This window comes from Brienomyrus brachyistius, chromosome 15 (genome assembly GCF_023856365.1).
Source record: "Brienomyrus brachyistius isolate T26 chromosome 15, BBRACH_0.4, whole genome shotgun sequence".
NCBI classification, from domain to species: Eukaryota; Metazoa; Chordata; class Actinopteri; order Osteoglossiformes; family Mormyridae; genus Brienomyrus; species Brienomyrus brachyistius.
In genome coordinates, this window is record NC_064547.1 from 10,822,062 (window position 1) to 10,842,644 (window position 20,583).

Consider the following 20,583-nt stretch of genomic DNA (forward strand, 5'->3'; position numbering starts at 1 on the left):
TTATGTTGTAACATTTTGTAAATCATTACTAGACAATTAGAAACAAGTTATACCACAGTTTTTTTCTTATTAATGAGTCACTACCATTTATAAGTGGCAAAGCGTAGCCTTATTGCAAAACTGGTACCTAGATTTAATATCTTTGACTATATTCTTTATCTTTTATGCCAAGTTCAATGCTGAATGAAAGATTGTAGGCTCGCTTCAGAACATGAAAAATATGTAGAATACTACCCTTATGTTTTTTATTTATTATAAGTATTTTACTACAATCACATTTCATATGAAAGTTCAGTATTGGGTATAAGTGGAAAAGTTTAGTCTAAAACTGTTCCCTTCAGCCATAAAGATAACTTGTGTACATTATTAAAGGTTCAGGCTAGGTCTACCTGTGCCGAAGAGGCATAAAGAACATGTAGTCCGGCAACTCAGTTAAGAGCAAGACCTTGTGAGAAGTCAAATGGAGAGGAGCGCTCAGCAAACACACACAGATGTCTATAGTTTTATGGCTCTCTGGCATAAAACACTAAGCAGCGAGTTGTGAAGAATCCAGATAAAGCTTAATACAAAGAGGAACTGGAGTTAAATTTAAAACATTTTGTGTGCTGAGCACTTGCTCACATCTGACAGAAGCGGGCAGATGCCAGAGCAACTGCTCAGTAGACGTGTGACACTGTCGCTCCTGCAGGTGATAACAGTGACGGGGAGACCCTCACGGACTCAGGGCAAACGGCACAAGCGGAGGAAGTGTGAACTTCACTGTGTGTCCTTTTCAATCTACATACTGCTGTAGGACAAGAAGGTTTGCTAGACGGTAGACAACTGTGTGTGATGACATTAATGTAGACCTCTACTCAGCTGACAAGTTCAATTTTGTTCATTACCTGTGGACATTTCATGTACTGACTAGATAAAACAGCAGAATCGATTATCTTTCAGTTTATATTTCATGCCTACAAAGAGACTGCGGAATGGACGTCAATCTTTAGTAACCTAATACCTTCAGTTGAACTTGCTGCTTTGAAAAACTTAGGATTAGTACAGATTATGGCAAAAATTTCCAAAGGCATATTGTAAACCACATACCAAGAAACAAAACACAAAATACCCACGTTTTATTACTTAGAAAACAACATAATTGCTGTTTGAAGTGGATTCCTGCTAATATAACGAGCAGAATTCCCTGAATAAGTGACATGCAGATTACTGTTCTGTGAGATGTGGTGCACTGGTATTTATAAGATTAATTCACAGATCAGGATGACTTACCTAAAGCTACTGTGCCAGGACTGATCTCAGCAACCACAATGAGAAAAAGTCTTAGTCCAACGTGCATCCTCATTTTTTTCCTTGGTAGAGAGTCATAGATGTGTCAGTCTTGCGTCTCTTAATCCTCTTGTTTGAATGCTGGTTCTGCCTGTTTTTAAATGTCAGTACGATAGCTGCCAATGTCTTTTACTTCTGGGGATTACAAAAGAAATTAACGACAAATGCAAAGCTGCTTTTTGCTTTCTCGCTTGTCCTTGGGAGTGAGATGGGAGCAGGAACTAAAAACACTCGCCCATGACATTCCCCACATCTGTGTCAAAACTGACCCTGTAGCCTCAACGTGCGTGACTAGCCACTGAAGCTGTTTTCTTTGCATTCTGAAGGTTAGAGATGTATGTTTTTTTGGGTACGGGTGTCTCAGGGCACTGTTATGGCAGCTCACGTTAGAATGGGTGGGCAGAAGGCTTACCTGGAAACAGGGATGGGGAAAACCTGGCCCATGGGAGCTTTGTAGGAAAGCAAGTTTTCAGAGATGATTTTTCTGAAAAGAAAGTAGATGCCCCTCCCCCCAGGACACTGCATAATTTTATCATTCCATAATGATTTTGAGTATTACATCTCTTTTATCATACATATATATCACTTGCGGAAAGACTTATGGTGTTTATATATTAATGATTAAAGCTGGTAATTTGATGCATCAGTCTGTTTTCTGAACCTGCAGCTACTTGTTCTATTTAGGGTCATGGGGGGGGGGGGGGGGGGTCCAGAGCCTATCCTGGAAGGTACAGGCACAAGGTAGGGAACAGCCCAGGATGGGGTACCAACCCACTGCGGAGCACACATACCAGTCACACCTACTGGAAATTTAATAACTTCAATTCATCTTAACATGTTTTTGCACTTAAGGAGACCCCACAATGACACGGGGAGAACATGGAAACTCCAACCATAGGACCCTGGCAGAGATTCAAACCAGAGATATAAGGCAACAGTGTTAAACACTGTGTCGTCACACCAGCTCTAACTTGATGCAAATTTTACTATATATTACTTTGTAGATAAGACTGAGATAAATAAATCATTGACTTATTTGTCATAAAGAAAAGGCAAAGGTGGTGTGTGACCTAGTGGATTAGGATGTTGTGTTTATGATTGGAAAATCACTGGCTCTAATCTCAGAGACGTCTGAGTGCTTTCACCTTTGGACCTTTGAGCTTCAGAGAAGTGGATCTGATCTCTAAGTACTGTATATGTCGAGCAGACTTCCATCTCTTTCCTTACTGCTTTTCCTGATGAGTTGTACACTGCTTTGCTCAACATTACATGTGCAACACAAACGCACCAACAAAAGTCAAAACATCATTGCAACTCCCTATAGTTTCCTGTATTTTCCTGTATCCTGAGTTTTCACTCTCATTGCGTCCCCTCGGTCCAGAAATCTGGGACAAATTGCATCCCATATTCATTCAAAACAGGACACAGTATTTATTTTTCAATACGGGATCATGTAATATACAGGACGGGTGCAAATTCTAATCGTCACATTTCCCAAAGACTTAATTGCATGATTACATGTTCCTTTTACATAATACAAAACAAATAAAACAGATGTTCTTATTTACAGCACATGCACAGGATTACCTGCAGTCAGTAAGAACAGTATTTACAAATCAAAGTGTTTTTAAATCTTGGCCCATTCACTCACAGCATACCAATTCTTTGTCCACAAAACAACAAGAAACACGAATGGGTTTTTCCTGTCTGATGGCTCATGTTTTGAGTAGTTAAACGTGTATCAATCATCCTTGTTTTGAGCACACACGAGAGCGCACATAATTGGAAAGACTAGGTGAGGCACTGCTTCTCTGGGGGGGTTTAAAAGCATGTCATATTCCGTAACTATCCAATCAGCTACTAAAGAGAGGGTGATGAGACATATATTGAAGTCTATTAGCTTAGTGAGGCAGAATTGTTTCGCTTCACTGAAGTTCCTATTACTAACCTTAAGGTGGTGCTGTTTTGCACAGTACTTTGGCAGATATTCTTTGAACAGCTGCAATCTTTCAGCATCATATGGAAATGGTCACTGTGATTATACCTTGGCATTAAAATGATATTTTAAGTGGTCTCCAACCTTTTTTACAATGATAGTTACTTTCACAAAGAAAATACTCTAGGGAGCTACTGAGTCGGTGTGGGGGGGTCACCCTTTGGTAGATTTTATCTATCGGGTGGGTTGGTCACCCTCATGGGTGGGGGGGTGTGAAGGTATTGTGATTGACTACGACTGGTTGGCAGTCACTGTATTATGGGATCATTATGTGAATGTTACATTTTCTTTTCTTGAGACTGCCACTGCACTGGACGCATACTGCCACTGCACTGGACGCATACTGCCACTGCACTGGACGCATACTGCCACTGCACTGGACACATACTGCCACACTAAGGCAATTTAAAGATACAGCTTCGCCTAACTGCATGATTTTGGATGATTTTGAACTGCAGCAGGAAATCAGAGAACCCAGAGGATACTTGCACAAACTCAGGATGAACATGCCCTAGATATAGCATTGCTTAAATTAATATTTATTTAAGTGTATTTTGAATGGAGAAAATGAATACAAGCCCACATGCGGTGCATAATTGTCCTAAATACTGAAGAATAAAAAAATACGGCAAAGAAGTTACAGGTAATTTTTTCTTCAATGTCACTCATGCATGTCAGGGTGATGTTCTTTCCTGTGACAATATTTGAGCTCCTCTGTGGGTGCAAACAGTGCAACTGGTCAAATAGTCAAAGGGCTTAAAAAAGCAGGCGCCTCCAGACCCATGTACTTCCCAGAATCAGTCTCAGGTCCAGGTTGGACCTGGCTGTCCAGCAGGTACGGAACGGAAACGGAGGCAAACTTTCATGCTTCGAAGGTTTATTTCTGGCTCTCTCTTTTATAAGACAAGAACTTCTGCAAAGCGATAAATGATATGTCATGGTCCATTAGCTTCTCCATAACAGTGTTCTGAATCATATGCCCAGGAATAGGAGGACGTCACTGGTAGGAAGGGGCTGCCTGTTGGCTGCCAGGGATAAGCGAGAAAAATAATAAACCTTCTCAGATAGGAGCAAGTAGGAATAATGCAAATCGGCCACACAAGTTTCAGGCTACAGTTTTCCAATTACCGGTGGCCTGCAATGACCCCTGATGTCAAATGGTTAAATATGTACAGAAACGTTTACAGTTCTCCAAAGCATTGGGATAAAAACAGATTCAGTCATCTCACAAAGATCTTCTTTGTTAGTCGTGGGCAGATGGAAAATCGTCAGTATGATCAAAGCATCTAAAACTGTCCCGCTCAACACAAAAAACATGAATGTCTTGAAGTTCCCTGCAGATGATCTTTTGAAGGATGGTTAGTGAAGTAATGCATTCCCTCCTCTGGGCATGCACTCTTATCAAATGATGAAAAAAAAATATACGTAAACTTCAAATAAATGCATTTAAAAATAAAAATGTTTGATGTGTGCCAAATGAAATTCAATATTTCGGAAACAGAGTAAATAATGCCCACAAGCAAGCAAAGAGCATATCTGCTGTGTATGTGGTGTTTTTAATAAGTGAGCTTTCACCATAATTATTCCATTACATGTTTGTATAGTTTGTATAATAAAGGTGGGGCAGGCTCAGAAAGGCTTTGATTCACCAGACCAGACATGTTTTTTGGTTCTAAATAAGGGACCAAATTTCTGAACTTCTTCTGACTTTGTAAACATAAGTGTGCATGGGAAGGCACTATCCCTCTGGGGAAGGGAGTCAGGTGACCATGATTATTTGGGGCAATTCGGTTCACTGGTGCATGTTCTTGATACTAACAGAGTAACATGGAATGGAAGTGCCTGTTTTTCATTTCTTTTGTCCTGATATGTTTTTTTGCTTGCTTTTTCCTTCTTTTCCTTCCTTTTCCCATTGAAGCACCACCTTAATATTTTCGTGTTTCCTATGTTGATTTCCCACTCCTATCTGGGGGGGGGGGGGGGGCTTGCTGTCTCAGGCAGCATCATGGACCCTGCCATTCCTATCCCGGAAGGGAGGGGGGGGGGGTATCTCATGCAGCACCACTGCCACTGCATTGCTGTGTAACTGCATTGCTGTATAACTGCATTACTGTGTAACATCCCACGATGATTCATTATAAGGAATTCCATTCTGTAGTTCTGAACAGTGAATGACTAGAATCCTTTCTGAGTTTGTCATAAATTACTTTATAAATTTATATTACTGGTAAACCTGTTTTGGGATTGTTGATGATCACCAAGAAGTGTTACGATTATATGCAAGAAGATATTACAATGTACAATTTATATTTTCAGCTTTGTTGCCTGCATGAACTAATTCTCATCAATAATTGAGCAATAAGCAAATTGTACAGTGCTTTAATAAATTTGATAGAGAAAAGGCAGTGTGCTCTCTCTGGGATGACGAGGTGACTCCATGGCACAGTGTCCCCAAGTGACCTGATTGTCATTCCTTGTTTTTAACTGAATGGGTTTCTTCTCTTGATGGAAACCTGATCCAGGTTCTTGTACGTCTGTTTGTTTTAATCAGCCCAAGTTCTTCAGCAAGTGTTTGTTTTATTTTGGATGACTTAATTGTACACCACGAAAGTTATAATACCTCCTGTTATTGTGTTATTATTACTTTTAAAGGTCTTTCAAAAACTTAATAGAAAACAAATATTAATACAGGCTTCTTTGATCATGATGGTTTTAAAAAACGTCTCATTATGCTCCTAAGTGAACATTATATGGGTAGAAAAGCCATAAAACTGGTCATTAGAAATCACATGGAAACTTCGCACGGTTTGTACAAATTAAGGAAAAAAGACAAAAAGTGACCTTTACCTAAAATGTAAGGACATGGGATGTTTTTGCACTGCCAGAAATAAAATCACAAATGCATTAGGGAAATAGGTTCCCAGCAAAATGAGGTCAAATCTAATAAGCTCTTTTAACACAAGGTTATGGAAGAACCAATCAGATTTGAAAGTCAACCAGTAGAAGAGAGAGGATCCCAGTTAGATATTTCCACACCTCCCAATAAGACACGCAAGAACACCTCAGCACAGAATGGAATGTATGCCAAAGTAGGCAACTGTACTTCACATTCGGGTCCCGGGGTAAATGCAGACAGGAGAGCAAAGCACTGCTTCATAGGAGAACTGCCAGGACTGACCCACCTCCACCCAAGTCGCTCATTTCTTTAATATCCAGAGGTACGAGAAAAAAAATCTTCAATAGAAAAGGGTGCCAAATGGTTTAAGAATACTTAAAAAAACCTTACATACTAATATGCTTACTGTGGTATTATCTTTGCTGAAGTCTTAAAACTTACATTTATGACACCAATAAATAATGGCCAGAATTTAGACTCATCTGAACTAATTCCTCATTATTAATTGGCAATTTTTTTCTACCGGCATAAGAAGTCAAACAAAAGCACCACACAGAAGCTTTTTTAAGGGGCTTTTGCTCAAGCTGCTAACACATACAGTAAAGGATCACTCAGTACCTTTAAAAAGAGGCACTTTAAGTAGTTTGGGCACAAGTGACAGGTGCTCCCAGCCTACCCCTCTGCACGTGGAAGCTTTGTAATAACAATAAAAACAATCCAAGATATTTGTTGTGGCTTGTGAATAAGCATAGCTCTCCTGATAGTTATCATTAGCCTGTCTTTATGTTCTTTCCAATAAGAGCTACATGAATGAACAATAATATTTACATTTTGTCAACACTTCTTAATTATAATGCAATGACCCTAATGTGGATATGCAAGGTTTTTTTTCCCCAAATCCAGATTGCGATCCAAAATCAGTAGATCAAGAGGCACCTCACTGGTCAAGCAAGGGCAACAGGGAGAAAAACACAGAATCTAATACCGGAGACAAAGAGCAAAAATGGCTAAATCTGGCAATAGTCAGGAACGGAAGAGCAAGGTAACAATGGCTCAGTGTAAACACACAGTACCTCACAGAGGTGAGTGAGAGCAGTGAACCAATACAGCCAACCAAGTAACAAGGTCATGAGCTGCAGGAAGGGTAATAATCCGGTAAGGCAGAGCGTAGCCAGGCTGGCTAACCAGGGACTTCAATGCATGTGGGTAAAGCTATGCAAGTCAGGTTTTCCACAGGCACAGTCCCACCAATGTCTCCCGAAACAACCCCTCTGTAGTGTGGGGCAGCCATTTTCAAGATTTACACACTTGAGAAGCTCATCTTGACCAAACTCTCCGAATTGTCCGTGCCTCCTGGTTCTGCACTTTAAGCAATGTTCGGTCCAACATAAACATGAGGTTTCACAGAACTGGGAATGGTGACTGTAGAACTGTCATTTATCAAAGATCCGTCACACTCTTTTGTGCATCATGGAAGGCCGCTAAAAAAATAATGGAACAAAGCTGAAAACTATGTAAACAACCATCAAGTAAACAAAAAAAAATGGGCAAACAAAAACTGCAGACGGTGAAACCCAGGATGTACACGAAATGCTAGAAACAGCAACTAAACGAAACCAAAAATCCTGTTAGATGTTGTTCTGCTTAAAGTTACTTTTAGTGAGGGTGACATCATCGCCTCCTTCACATTAGTACATTTGTCTTTCTTCAGTCCAGATAATTAGAAGGGGAATTAATCCTGACGCCATCTGATGATCATCTGTGTCATTAGCTAAGTAAATGTTCATGGAGATTTAACAATCTCCCTACCCAGGAACCAGCTATGTCTTGTGCCTGACAACAACCTAAACTCAGCATCTATCTGCAAAAAAGTTATTCCCCATCACTATCACTTATTATTCATTTTCTATTCTGGCCTAGAGTTCATATTATAGCCATATTGCACAAAATTACAATAAAAACAGCCATATAATAATATTATTATACTGACAATCGAATAAATGTTGCTTGAGGATCAGGGAGCCATACTACTGATTCATTCCAGTTTGTTCTGCTGCTGGGCAACTCCCAGCTACAATTAAATGGGAAATGCAGCTGAGATTCAGGTCATGGTCTGAGCTGCAGTGTGGGAGGTGTGATTTCACAGACGAACCTCATTAGAAATGCTTCAGCTTAAGTTAAATTGCGGGTTTGTATATAGGAGATCTTTGCTGCGTAGTTGGATGTAGACTCCTCTATGTAGGGGAAGTAGGCATCTGACTATTTACATAGAAGATTAAGCACCAAAATTCTGCAAGATTTAGTTATTAATAATCATGTTATGATCAATGATAAATGATAAACACATTTTGAGTTTCCACGTATTCTAATGACATTTACATAAACACGAACTAATGACTATATTTTTTAACCTATTATTATTGGATGGCCATATGAAGACTGGGGATGTTGCAATGGATTTCCGCATACTCGGATAAGCTATGAACCCCATACAGGGGTAAGTGAATGCAGAAAATGGTTGACTGGGCCTGTTGTGTATCTTCTAAAACCATCTACTACAGACAATGTGGGATGCATGCAGCTAATCAAAGCATGCATGTGAGAAAATGCCTTTATGAAAAAAATCTGCCTGGTATCAGAGACAAAAGCTGGGTTTAATGTTTGTATTCTAACTGTCATGCAACAAAAATCACACTAACAATGTTAACATTCCATGGTTGTCCCACAAAATACATTGGCAATGTTGTCTATAAACATGCTTATTCTTGTCAGACAAGTATTGTCACTCAAATTGGAGGAAGGAAATGGTTGTTCTCCTTGCCATTTATCTTCAGGTTTAATTTTTTTGTGAAATTTTAAGTGAGACAGAGATGGGCTGTTCATTGAATTTGAACAGAAAGAAAGTCTTGAATTTTACCTGCTGTTTCTTGTTGGACAAAGTCTGCAATATAATCATTGCAGCTCTGTTTAACTAAATACTTTTTGAATAAAAATGTTACAAAGTGCATGCATAGCACATTTATTTACAATGCATTAATTCTGTTATTATTGTTATAATTAAAAGTGCCGAATGAGCGTTGTCATCATGTGCTCTTATGGACAGCATGTTTCCAGAAAGTTCCCTCACCTTGTTTCTCTTTTGCTTATATTCTATTGCATTTTGCATTTAGTGTCCTACATAAATTATAACACATAAATTGTTTTGGCATTTTCTTTGTTGACAAAAAGAACTACTGACAAAGGAAGCATTTTAAAGTTCAAATTAACGTGGCAAGATTTTATAAAGAAAAATGGCTGGAGGATACTGGGCAGGAAGAGAACGATATGGAGCCATTCACACTTCAATCTTATTCGCAGCCATGTACTGTATGAATAGCAGATCATGCTGCTATGTAGTTTCTCACCCCAGGCATCTGCACAACATAGCAACCCAGTGCCCGGGCATGTAAACCGCACAGTGAGGAACAACCGCTCTTTGTGATGTAAATATGAACCGGAGCTTACATGCTTATCCAAGCATGACACACACTGTGTGAGACCCCAGAGAGGTTAATGGAGGAGGTGTGCGCTGCACCAGAACACAGGCTGATCACAGGACGGACAGAGGATCCCATTGGGAAGAGTTAGAAATCAGTGTTGGATAAATCATCTGGGGACAGATGTTAGTGGAGGAGTTTTAAGCTGCACTGAAAATGAATCCCGATCTTATGGATCCTGATCTTCATGGTTGTTCAGTAACAATTCAAACTAACATTACATGGTGCATGCTTCATTTTAGTTTATTGACTGGCTTTGAAACAAATTAAAAGACAAAATTGCTGGTTTCATTTTTCAGTGATCTGAATTTGAGTAATGGTAGATCTAAAGCCTAGCCCAGAAGATCCATTATCTTTAAAATCCAGCTCTGAAATTCTACTGAGAGAATCAGTTATCATTATATCCATCCATCTATCCATCCATCCATGCATAGTTCACTGCAAGTAAGAAAAATTCTGTAAGACAAGTAAGTTTTTTAAATGATCTTTTTCACTTCCATGCAAAACTGGGATGTCCAGGAAAAAGCTGATAAAACACTGAGCTATAGTTAGGTCCATATATATTTGGATACTGCCAAAGGTGTTACTATTTTACCTGTTTACTGAAATATATTCCAACTGAAGTTATACAATGGGTATGGACATAAATTGCAGACTCTCAAATTTAATTTTAGGGTATCCGCATTCAAACTGGATGAAGGGTTTAGGAGTTTCAGCTCGTTAACATGTGCCACCCTCTTTTTAAAGGGGACAAAAGTAATTGCACAATTCACTTAAAAGCTATTTCATGGACAGGTGTGGGCAATTCCTTCGTTCTTTCATTATGAATTAAGCAGATTAAAGGCCTGGAGTTGATTTGAGGTGTGTTGTTTGCATTTGGAAGATTGAGGTCTGAACATATAACATGCGGTCAAAGGAACTCAGTATGCAAGTGAAACAGGCCATCCTTAGGCTACAGAAACAGAAAAAAAAAACAATTCGAGAAATTGCCGCAACATTAGCAGTGGCAAAACCTACAATTTGGTACATCCTGAGAAAGAAAGCTTTGGTGAACTCAGCAATGCAAAAAGGCCTGGACGTCCACAGAGGACAACTGTGGTGGATGATCGCAGAATCATTTCCATGGTGAAGAGAAACCCCTTCATAACAGCCAAGCAAGTGAACAACACTCTCCTGGAGGTCGGCGTATCAATATCCAAGTGTACCATAAAGAGAAGACTGCATGAAAGCAAATACAGAGGCTTCACTGCAAGATGCAAGCCACTCATAAGCCTTATAAGCAAAAAAACATCTAAAAAACCCAGCACAGTTCTGGAACAGCATTCTTTGGACAGATGAAACTAAGATCAAGAAAAAATTATGGAGAAGGGCTGGAACAGCTTATGATCCAAAGAACACCACATCATCTGAAAAACATGGTGGAGGCAGTGCGATGGCCTGGGCGTGCATGGCTGCCAGTGGCACTGGGTCTTTAGTGTTTCTTGATGATGTGACACAAGATGGAAGCAGCTGAATGAATGTTGAGGTGCTCAGAGACATCATGTCTGCTCAAATCCAGCCAAACTGATTGGGCGGTATTTCATAATACAAATGGACAATGACCCAAAACACACAGCAAAAGCAACCCAGGACTCTATTAAAACAAAGTGGAATATTCTCTAATGGCCAAGTCAGTCACCTGATCTCAACCCCACTGAGCATGTATTTCACTCGCTAAAGACTAAACTACAGACAGAAAGACCCTCAAACAGCAACTGAAAGCTGCTGCAGTAAAGGCCTGGCAGAGCATTAAAAAGGAGGAAACCCAGGGTCTGGTCATGTCCATGAGTTCAAGACTTCAGGCATTGCCTGAGTATTAGTATTAGAACTGAACATTTTATTTGCAGTTATTTTAATTTGTCCAATTACTTATGAGCCCCTGAAAGGAGGGGATTGTGATTTCTATGCAGTTATTGTTCTACCCACCAAATTAAAGCTGAAAGTCTGCACTTCAACTGCATCTGACTTGGTTCTTTTAAAATGTATTCTGTTAATGTGCAGAAATTAAACATTGAAAAACTTGGTCTCTGTCCAAATATTTATGGTCCTGACTGTATGATAAGAAAGTAGCAATTAAAAATATAAAAATAATAAAAATTTGAAAAAATTTGAATCTGGTTAAAATCCAAAGAGGACGACATGAAGATACAGCAGGCACTTTACACGCCTGTGGATGATCAGGCCCAGCTGAGATATCAAACGCAGGGTAAAATGAGGGAGATTTCACTGTGGGTCAATAGCTTAGGACATGTTACTGTGTGCAAAATCAGTTACTTTTAAAAGTAACGCTGGCAAAGCCTTCGGTAGTGGTTGCTCATTTAAACCTTATTTAAAGCAAAACATGAGATTTGTAGAGCAAGACATTATTTTATACGAAATGTGTGTTCTGTACCATTTCATATTCATACCCAATAATTATATGCAATGAAAAGTTGCACCAAATTATGACCTGTTAGTATAAAGGACTTTTATGTGTCACCTTTACTGCTTGTAGCTGGCAGTTTAATACAAGTTCACCATATAGCATCAACGGCTTGTGGGATGGAGTACTCAAGCAGTATGGAGAAATCCTCTGAATGCACAACATTATTAGTATTATATAAAACAAAATTAACAAAATGCCATCCTTTGGAAAGAAAGAATCAAAAAACACAGTTATGGGTGCCTAAAATGAATGAATTCCAAACCTCATACCTTTGGGCTCTCATAACAAAACAATGTTTTTATACAGATCAGGGGTCCTTCATCCAAAATTAGACAGCTGACGATCTTTACTTGGGTGTCTGCAGGAATGCTTCCTACACTGAGCCACACTTGTCAAGTGGCATTTCCCTCCCACTGAATTCCTGTACTTCGTTGGATCCAAGCATCTCTGCGGACTCGCTTGTGTTCACTGTGAACCCTTAAGAATAAAGTGCCAATCAATAGGAATTTTGTACAGTAAGTATGAATCAAAGTATGAATCACAGAATTCACTGTAATATAGTCAATATATCACATTACAACACATATACAAAAAAACTGAATTTTAAGTAATTTTATCTCGTGATATCATCATAAAAACCACAGTAAATGAATCAGATAAGCAGACAAGCTGCATGTTAAACCACATGCTTATTTGCCTGACCCTTGCTCAGGGCCCAGCACATCCTTATCAAGCCTTTGACAGGAAACACAGGATTCGCTTATAAGAGATTATTGTAGCAATGGATTCACATGCAAGCAGTGCTAAACTCTTTGGTGTTGAAGCCACACCCCATCTGTAACTTTCCACATGAATGTGTTCATCTGCTGCTCACTGGAAACTCATCCATGTCCTGCAGATTTGCTCTTTATGTTTCTGACAAAATGCATTAAGTTAGTGCCATGCCAATATCCCCCTCTGGTGTTGCAAAGCAGCAGATTATTATGACTGGTTTCTCGCTGACTTTTCTGGTCATGTGGCCATGCAGGAAGTCAGAATAACCACATTATTATTCTCTACTTTATGCAACAGCGGCCCCTGCAGGGCAAGAAAACAGCAGTCATTTAATCCATCCATCCATCCATCCATCCATCCATTTTCCAAACCGCTTATCCTACTGGGTCGCGGGGGGTCCAGAGCCTATCCTGGAAGCAATGGACACGAGGCTGGGAACAACCCAGGATGGGGGGCCAGCCCATCACTGGGCACACTCACACATCATTCACTCATACACCTATGGGCAATTTAGCAACTCCAATTAGCCTCAACATGTTTTTGGACTGTGGGGGGAAACCGGAGTACCCGGAGGAAACCCCACGACGACATGGGGAGAACATGCAAACTCCACACATATGTGACCCAGGTGAGACTAGAACTCAGGTCTCACAGGTGTGAGGCAACAGTGCTAACCACTGCACCACCATGCTTCCCCCACATTAAATCCTTATATAATAAAAGTCTATTGCCTCATCCATCCATACATCCATCCATCCATCCTTGACCACCCCAGGATCATAGTTAGCCTGGTACCTATTCCAGAAACCAGACGGCTCCTATATGAATGGGTGCCAAATTTATTTTCTTTAATTTCGTTAATTCTTCTTTGTATTTTATTGAAATAAATAAAAGTGATTTTAAGCAGAAACCAATTTCTAATAATAGCTTATACTTTTATTACTGCAGCATTATTGCATTATAACAGTAATAATACACAATAATTATCTGTAAATTCATTTGAATTTATAACATTAATTCATTTAGTTAATAACCAGGCTCCTAGTTTACCAGAACACTAAACAGATAATGGAGGTGGGAAATAATGTTATTCTGATGATAGTGACGTAGTTAGGGGTTCCTCCCCTCTTACATCAATTGAAGTGCCTAGGCTTGTGTTACAGAGCCTCTATCTTGCTTAGCAAAACAATCTACTTGTGAATGACTAAATCCACCCATACAGCGCTAATACCCCCTTGTGGACACACAGTGCACCAGCAGGTATGACTCTTTAAGGACCCTTCAACAACACATCGCTGCAACCACCAGACGTTTTGCTACAACAGAAAATCATGAAGTGATTGAATATATTGTTATTCCTGGTATTGTAAATTGTGGGTATACCTGGCTTTCCCTGTGTATGACCAGCTGGTTTTCAGAGGGCGTGGCCTCACACCCCCAGGTTTGTGGGTTGATTCCCACCCCTGTTTCTGGTAAGTGGTTTTGGAATAAAAGGCACCGTCAGTGCAAGCAGCAGGGGGTGGGGTCATATACTCCAGCAGCATGACATGTATTCACTGCCAGCTAAAACAGCTGAACGACTCAAAACCAGCTCACTTGAAATTCACAGCTGATGCATCTGCTCTGTGGGTGAGGACAATATCAGTGTCAGGCTGTGACACACAAACGGGTTCTTACACCTTCGCAGGTTTGCTACAGTAAATCCAGCCAATGGACGACTGGACAGTAGAAACCTATGAGGAGGCTTAACAGAGACACTGGGGGTGTGAGACACCAGCTAAGGATCTTATTTGCTTTTGTTCCTGTAGCATGGTGGGTTTTCTAGCTTTGGCAGCTGACGCTCGTCTTACATTTAACCGCAAGGTGACGTTCATCTTCCCTCTTTCAAACATTCTTCCTGGACTTATAGTGACACACCCCCCATCCCCAGAATTCCAGGTGCCGTGTCCCTCAGACACACATGCTGCACATGCAGCGTTTCTCATCATCCTAAGTACCTCTGCCTACAAGAAATGAGACAGCGGCGGTGACAGAATTCAGCAAGGTGTCAGTAGCACTCTGTTACCATTGTCTCTGTTACCATGGTCTCTCTTACCATTGTCTAGAATGTGATACAGCACATGAGGCTGGTGACAAAGAGTAAAAGAAAAACAGAACTAAGACTTTTACTTCAGGGCACCAGCACATATACTAATAATCACTTGAACATATAAACTTAGATCTTTGGGGTGAAAACTCAACTATTTTTCAGCAAGACATGACATGACATGAACAGGGGCGGCATGGTGGTGCAGTGGTTAGCACTGCTGCCTGGGTCACATGTGTGTGGAGTTTGCATGTTCTCCCCATATCATCGTGGGGTTTTCTCCAGGTACTCTGGTTTCCCCCCACAGTCCAAAAACACGCTGAGGCTAATTGGAGTTGCCAAATTGCCCGTAGGTGTGCATGTTGTGAGTGAATGGTGTGTGAGTGTGCCCTGCGATGGGCTGGCCCCCCATCCTGGGATGTTCCCTGCTTCGTGCCCATTGCTTCCGGGATAGTCTCCGGACCCCCCGCAACCCAGTAGGATAAGCAGTTGGGAAAATGGATGGATGGATGATGACATAAACAATGAAATATAATCGATGTATTAAACTTAATGGTATTATCAGTGGTGCCTGGCCAGTGTCATCAAAGGCATATTTATGTATGTGAAGCATTATTCTGTTAGAATTTTTTTCTTGAAGTGAAATAACTAAAATGTAGATACATCAGGTCAAACAAACAGTCTGTTCTTTCTGCAGGGTGCATCACAGGTGAACAGGGTAACCGGTCCAACACATCAAAGTACCATGCAGGAAACTGTCAGTGGTGCACAGTTTTACTGGGCCCTTCCAACTCCCACTCCTCCACCCGCCCCAGTGGCTCAGTTGACTCTGTCCCCCAGGGTTTGAGGAAGTCCATGGCCCAGGCAAGCGGTGGCAGGCCAACAAGCTCAGGGATGATCAGGAGAGGCTTCAACTTAATTATCCTCCACACCCCAGACTTACTGCAGAGGCTGGTGCCCGACTCCCACGCCAAACTCCTTGAGGAACACTGCAACAAAGCGTTTGAGGACAGGAACTTTGCTCTGAAAAGCCAGCCGCTTCATCAAAACTGGGCTGTGGAACAGATGTTTATAGTAAGCCATTAATTTTTTAAGACCTGGGGGAGATAGGGGAAGTAAATAAATTTCTGTCCTCTTTTACACCGTTACACCCGTGGTGAGACTCTGAAATACAATACACAGTGTTTCTCTCGGAAGCACTGTACGACTCCAAAGAGCTTTGCGACAGCCCAGTGTTCCAGATAATAGACAAAGACTATCCTCTGAGTCCTTCAAGGAAGCTAAATGAGCTACTAGGCGTTACGTTTTAAAGCAAGAGTACTCTGCGGTAAGGCGTGCGAATCTAAAGGCAATTTCAGACAAAGCATATTAATTCTGCAGCCATGAATATGACGGAAATGTTTCTGAATTCTATTTAAATAGGTGTCTGTTTTGGCACTTTTAAAAATAAGAGATGAAACATTAAAGCTCATTTCTGTTTTTTTTGAGGCAATGCAGACTGTCAGGGAGGTTACACATATGTAGGCTGCTCATATATGGTGACAAAGTTTGTTCTTTGTTTCGCTAATTGGTTTTATTTGCACATTTGGTCTGCAGGCAAATGCCGAGCAAATACACCTCTTTAAAAGAAAACAAGACTATTAAAGCCTTTAGAGAACAATTAATGGCTGCAGAGTGCTGATTCGGCTTTACCGTTTGCATGCTAACACTGTGAGCCGTGTCTAGTCATCTTCCAGGTACAAGGCCCTCACTGTTCATGACAAAGTTACCGCAGCACAAAGCTGGCAGCTGACTCGGCGCGGGGTGATGCCACCGTTACTATCGTTACTTTGCTTCTGTATGGGAAAATAAACACCTTATGTCTTCTCAGGGTAACATATGAAACCCTCTGGGAAGCAGGAAGTGCACCCTTTTGCATTCTGTAAACCGCCGGCGGGCACGCCACCTTCCAAGAAATGGAACCAAAAACACCGCTGTGCATTTTCTAGGAAATGGAAGGAGATGAGAAAAGGATCGCTCACATCCATAACCACTGTTCAAATATTATTTCAGAAAAAGCCCGGGCATCTTGGAGCACGCCACTTGCTTCCAGTGCGCAAGGCTAATAGTCCGGCTAAAGGCTATACATTTGCTACCAATTTAAATCCAACATCTGGAATTTCAGCTCCGTCATTCTCTATCCTAAAATGAATTGGCTGCATGGGGTACGATCTCCAGGACAAACACCTATTGAGGCGCTTGACCCTGATGATCCGAATACTGGAGGTAGTAAATAAACACAAAGCCGGGATGATGTTTAAAGATACATGAAACCTGAAGGAGATCTTGGAAGGAGGAGGTTTCTCCAACCATTCTTTGAACTCTGCGTCGCTCTGCTAGACTTTTTAGAGAAGCCTATCATTATCAAGCTGTTTTTCTGGATTTCCATTAAAATAGAGCTTGTTCATACAAACTTTGAGGTTTGAGGATTTTGCTCGACTGACTGGGTGGCTTTCGTGGGGGAACCAGTGAGGGACATGCTGGAGAGAGACCAGTAGCCACTTTCTAACCTGCATTGGCCTGGAGCGCATGTCAGTGAAGACATATTTCCTGGCATTGAGTACAGGTCAGTGGCCAGAGTGCTACTCTGAAGGAAAAACATGCTCATCTTTACATTCGATTTTAGAAATCGGCAATATAAAGATATGGATTTTTGTTGCACTAACAAAAACATACCCCTTAAAAATACCTCTTATTTCTAAATGCAATAGCACAGGGAGAGATTTAGCATTTAAGAGGGGATTCTAGGCTTAAAGAGCTTCAGGGAAAGTCCTCTTTTATACCTTCAGATTACTTCAGTGAATATGTTTAACCTGCACATCTCTCTCAGTTCCATCACTGAAATGATCCAATTCTATTTTATTATAATGCTTTCATGTATTTCTATATTATCAGTGACTGTGGAAATACTTTGCCAAAAAAAATTATGGCTAGCCAATGTTTCTGATGCTTACTGACACATATGTGTTGAATCTGTGGAATTAGAAAAGATCTTGCATATTAAAATACATACAAGGGATTGAGGGGCCTGGGTTTCAGCTGTTTCGCTACACTGCTACCTCAAATCCAGCTTTGAGACACCTGTTGAATTAAAGGAAAGATACAGCAACCACTTCTAAAGGAGCAGGTGATTTTGGGCGTATTGCTGAGGTGATTTTGGATTTTCCACCCATCGACTTTATTTCAGTGCCCATCACCTTCTTTCTCCGTTATGCTGGACGACTATCACACTTTTATCACACGCAGCTTAAGTCGGCACATTAAGCTAAACCTGTTGCACTGCAGTCAAAGATTTAAAAATAAATGAGACGTTTTCCCTCACACTGGTTACACAACAAAACAGACCTGCTTGTTCTGGAATGTGTCAGTTTGCCTAACTTTGGTCTCTCCACATGAATGTCTGTAGTGCCCATGTTGCCTTTTTGCTGTGGTCTGTCAAGCCGCAGCATAATTGGTGATGTCATTCTTGGTCTAACTGGTTTTTTTTTCTGAGACTGTGTGAGAGACATTAGGGAATTTTGCATATTTTCTCCCAGCATGACCATACTAGTGACACCTGGGTGTTTACAAGCAGTGCCCTTGCATCCTCAGCGTGCCGTGTTCCGTCCAGCTGAGCCGCCATGAATGGGCGCACATGGCTGACCAGAAAGCTCACCCAGGGGCTCTTCCCACAGGCCTTCCAGGACCTCTCTCAGGCCTTGCACAAGAGCTCCAGAAGATGGCAGGAGCGGCATTGCCTCAGACAGCAGTGGAAAAACATTTAACACCCGAGGTTGGTGCGTCACGCCGTGGCATGACAGCTGTTTTGTGTCAAATGCCCTTAATATGGCAATAAACATCCACAAATTGTCTACTTATGGCAGGCAAAGGTGAGAGGGGAAGCCAAAATTGGTAGCATTGTGTCATTTCCCTGCCATCTCGGTGTACTTTCCCAATGTGATTTTTTTTACAGACATATTAGCCTACAGACAATTTCCCAAAGAGTTGTTAATATCCTTCATGTTAATGCGGTTTCGTTGCACACAATGATATCTTAAAGTCAGGCGAGTACAATATCATGTTTTTTTCCTTTAGCTGAAGAGAAGCACAAACGTCTGGAATATTCAGTTTTGAATTTCGGATTAATGATGAATTGTTGTGTACTAAGACATGTTTATATCAAACATTGCACTAAGGATGTTAAGAACTTTTTTGTTCATTATTAAAATTGCTTGATTTGTTCTTGTAAAGTGCCACTTGCATCCACTTATGAGAAAATATCTCTGTTCACAGCTGAAAAATGTAGTGAAGCCTGGCAGCATGTGAGCTGAAGAACCAAATGGGCCTTTCGTGCTCATTTGCCTTGATGAGGACGCTGAACACATCTAGACAAGCCTTATGTTCATGCTTTCGCGGTCGGAGCCACAACACTGAGCTTAATCCATTCCAATTTCCCTTCGCTTTTCCCCAGCTTGGGGTAATCACCAGGGAATGGCCTTCAATGCAGCTAACGCTTGATGAGGGAGAAGCAGCTTTGGGGGTCCGATGCTTAACACTGGATAAGAGCGCTTATCGTGTTCTTAGCTCCACAGGGCTATTATTCACGGTCCCAAGATTTTATGGCACCGGGGAATGGTTCCAATTACGACGTCGTCATCCAGGTGAGAGTAAAGACCAATTCTAAGGCTTTATTATTATAACTTTCATCTGAAAAAGATTTGAAGAAATGAAGATACCAAGAATAATGAAAAAAATTCAAACTCTATTACTGGGACTGTAAACTGTATGCGTATTTTTCAAGTTAAAGGTGACTGCCCCGGGAAACCCCGGGGGGGCATGCTGCCATTTTATTGTTGCCCTCTCTGCACTGTCAAAGCCTCACTAAATTGTTTTTTTTGGCATAATAAATGGGCCGCCATTCCAAAGCTGCATCACTTCCAAATTACAGGCAAACCCCTGTTACCTAGTAGGACGAAGGTGCCTTTTGCCAGCCAGGGTAGCTAAGATGCCACAAATGCTGTTCTGGACACTTGTGAAGCTTTCAAAAATGTTCCACCCACATTTTGATGCTTTCAAATCCAAATGAATGCTGTAATAAAAAAAGAATATGAAGTATGTCATTTGTTGAAAGCTTCTGAATTCTGCTAATAGTTTTTTTTTTCTGCAGCCTAATCACCTCAGGGCTTAAATAGGCCTCTTGGTAAAGTGTGAAGTGTTTATCACCAGCTACCAGAGTGTGAGCTTCGGGAAATTTTGAGTCTAAACCCTTTGGGTTTGTGAATTTTAATTTTTAGCAGACAATACAGACAAAGAAGACTCTTTCAAACCAAATAAATACCTGGTTATATCTTGTAAATACATAGCTATGCGTTCATATTCCTGGAAGAAAAAAATATGATTCATTTTATTAACCCAAAAGGCAGAATAAAATGGTCCATTCTGTATTTAACCAAAGAAACACTGAAAATAGTGAATTATTTTCTCAAT

The 20,583-nt window shown here is 40.8% G+C and overlaps 1 long non-coding RNA gene across 1 annotated transcript; it reads left to right on the top strand.

The window, feature by feature from the left end:
* The first annotated feature begins 16,029 nt into the window (after positions 1-16,029).
* Positions 16,030-20,167, top strand: LOC125709229 (uncharacterized). Its single transcript, XR_007382662.1, has 3 exons — positions 16,030-16,152; positions 18,792-18,889; positions 19,390-20,167. It is a non-coding gene; the product is annotated as an uncharacterized LOC125709229 (long non-coding RNA).
* Positions 20,168-20,583: the final 416 nt, after the last annotated feature.